Below are 3,383 nucleotides of genomic sequence, written 5' to 3'. Positions count from 1 at the left end.
GTTGGCAACCAGGTAGAAAGGGGGTGGGCAAGGCAGAATAGCATTTTTAAAGTAAAAAACTGGCCTCTTCCATCACAGCTGAGTTCCACAGAATCTGATCCTTGCTTCTGATTTTGTAGTTCTACTGCTTCCAATCATGGCTGGAAAATTCAAGCTCCAGTTTGGTGTAGTGTTTAGGAGTGCGGACTTCTAATCTGGCATGCCGGGTTCGATTCTACGCTCCCCCACATGCAACCAGCTGGGTGACCTTGGGATTGCCATGGCACTGATAAAACTGTTCTGACCGAGCAGTGATATGAGGGCTCTCTCAGCCTCTCTTCCCTCACAGGGTGTCTGTTGTGGGGAGAGGAAAGGGAAGGCGAATGTAAGCCGCTTTGAGCCTCCTTCGGGTAGGGAAAAGCGGTATATAAGAACCAACTCTTCTTCTTCTTCTTCTTCTTCTTCCAACAGGCCACTGTGCATTTGATAAATTCTTATATACTTCATGCGCAGACTAGAACTGACAATCTATTCTCATGATAGCCACGTTTTCTTTCTATTTCACTTTTTGCTTTTGCATAAAAGCCTTTGAAGGCTCATGAAAGTTTAACCTGTAATGCCAATCTATAATTACGTTTAAACATTTTTAATCTGTTCATCCTAATCCCACTCCTGGAATTTGACTAAATTATCTCTTATCAACAGTAATGACAGGGAAAGATGAGGCTAAGTCTTGATTTCTTCACCCCTCCTTTGTTTCTTCCAGTGCTCCCAGGCACTTGTTCTATCATCAGTGTAAGAATTAAAATCACAGTTACGTGAATCCCCAGAATAACACAACTATGCAAGGGAGGGAGGGAGACAATCAACATATCTATTTCGAAACCACATGGTGGTTTATGGGGTGTGTGTGTGTGGGGGGTCTGAAATAACTGCTTTCTGTCCTGGATAATATCTGTTCCCCCACTGTGGCCACTCTTATTAGTACTTTATGCCCCTACCACCCTACAATCAAATTAAAAGGGTGATACTGTCAAAAGAACTTCCACAGTTCCACAGGGCCTGCAAAATGGAGCTCTTCCACCAGGCATTTGGTTGAGGTCGACCAAAACAACAGCATCTACTGGGCTCCCAGAAACCCCCCATCTATATACTGAATCCCGAACCGATCCACCTCTGGAATCATAGTTAACATAGTTAGCAAGTTAATGCTGTTACTGGAATCGCTATATGGAAATCTTGCATGAAATAGTATAGACACTTTAACACCAGTTGAAACTACTGTTACTATTGTTTTTATTTGTTTCATATGTTGTAGTTCCTCTATGTTTTATATAAACCACTGTGAGCCAGAAGGGAGGGCAGTATAGAAATATAATAAACTAGGGGCCAAGTCCATTGCATTCACAAATACAATAGGCCCTAGATTAGGGGAGTGGAGTGGAAGAACTCTGCGGATGGCCACCCCCTCCCCCCAGGACCTGGAAAGGCTGCAGGCAGCCATTATGGAACTCACCAGCAGGGGCAGCTCTGACACAGCAGGGATCTGCAGCCTCCGAGCCTCGGAGGGAAGTGCAAGGAGGAGGGGGTGGTGAGGGGTGGGGAACGGAAGGCGATTGGCTGGCTGCTGGACAGACAGGCAAGCCAATTGGAGGAGGAGGCATTCAGCGGTACGACAGCTGCCCTGAGTAGCACTTTAACCATGAGATGTGCTACTCCTCCAAAGACCGACCAGAAATATATTATATGGACCAGATAAGTAAGTAAATTAGTAAATAGAACCCTGTGGGATTTGCCATGTTTAATGTGATCCTGTTTGATTTGATTCCTTACCTCTACGATGGCACCATGTTGCGATGTGTGTTGTATTGTTCTGACCCCTTTTGTTTAGAGTCAGCCGGCAATCACTTATGAGAACCCAATTTTATTGGAAGATATTCTAGTAATTCAGTTAAAGCCAAGTCAGCTGCAACTGCACTATGCTAACTAAAAGTTCTCAAATAAATGCATGCTGAGCAGAGAAGAGTAACCATTTAATGTCCGACCACTTTTACAAATATGTCTTTTTAGGCCCTATATTTTCAAGATGCATTGCAGTATATTTACCATATTTGCCGGCGTATAAGACGACCCCCCAACATTTCCACTCAAAATATAGAGTTTGTTACATTACATTACAGTACCTGTAATTGTCACCATTGTACAGCCGCAGCACGACCGCAGCACCTCCGGCCCGCCCCTGCATCTCCCTGTGATCGGCAATAGTGTGCAAGTGCGCATGAGCGAGCTCTGCGTAGACAAGGGGCGGGCCAAAGCACCGCTGCTTCCCGCCGAGCAGAACGAGCCGATCACGCCGAAAAGGCTGGCACCCCTGTCTCGCTGCTCATGCTTGCCGCAGCCATGCTGATGACCCGCCGCAGCCACGCTGGATACCACACGATACTGGATGGTATGTAGAATGAGGTGGGCGGGCATCGGGAGGTGACTATGGGCAGCTATGTCTATCCCAACTGAAGTGCACCCGGCGTATAGGACGACCCCCCCACTTGGAGGCATGCTTTTCAGGGTGGAAAAGTAGTATTATATGCCAGCAAATACTGTAGGACTTTTTGCAGCCATAAACTATTTTGCTCCTGTCTAAGGGTACTTCTTCTCATCAGCTGCTTTCTGCTTTTGCTGCATTATTACAGAATCTCTTGGTTTCCTCTGAGAAGCAGACAGAGTATCCTCTTCTATTTATCCTTTGTTCTCTTCATGTTCTTCTGGCAAGCAAGTTCACGTCGGTTCCCTCGGGCCACGGCAAAACAATAAGCCCAGCAGTATTGATGGCAACTATTAGGCATGAGCCTCCACAACTCCCACAAACCGTTCCAACTGCCAGAACCCTCTGACACTGGCAGCCATTCATTCCTGGGATTTTCACATGTAGCTCACATCTCCTGGTCAGTTACCGACCCCTGACCCCCACTAGGCTCCTTGCCTTTCATAAAGGTAAAGGTATCCCCTGTGCAAGCACCGAGTCATGTCTGACCCTTGGGGTGACGCCCTCTAGCGTTTTCATGGCAGACTCAATACGGGGTGGTTTGCCAGTGCCTTCCCCAGTCATTACCGTTTACCCCCCAGCAAGCAAGCTGGGTACTCATTTTACCGACCTCGGAAGGATGGAAGGCAGAGTCAACCTTGAGCCGGCTGCTGGGATTGAACTCCCAGCCTCATGGTCAGAGCTTCAGACAGAATGTCGGCAGCTTTACCACTCTGCACCACAAGAGGCTTTTTCATCCCTTTTGTAATTCCTGTTCTTCTGGGCCAGCCCACCACCTGGGCAGTTCCTACTACTGCCCTACCCCCTCCGCTGCCATGCCGACCATCTGCAACTCATGGCAAAGCATTGCCGTGGGGGGGGG

The 3,383-nt window shown here is 47.6% G+C and overlaps 1 pseudogene; it reads right to left on the bottom strand.

Annotated features, from left to right (window-relative positions):
- Positions 1-2,601: 2,601 nt before the first annotated feature.
- Positions 2,602-2,822, bottom strand: LOC143830975 (small EDRK-rich factor 1 pseudogene; annotated as a pseudogene).
- Between the last annotated feature and the right edge of the window lie 561 nt (positions 2,823-3,383).

This window comes from Paroedura picta, chromosome 2 (assembly GCF_049243985.1).
Source record: "Paroedura picta isolate Pp20150507F chromosome 2, Ppicta_v3.0, whole genome shotgun sequence".
In the NCBI taxonomy this organism is placed as follows: Eukaryota; Metazoa; Chordata; class Lepidosauria; order Squamata; family Gekkonidae; genus Paroedura; species Paroedura picta.
This window is presented reverse-complemented; position numbering and strand designations above follow the sequence as displayed.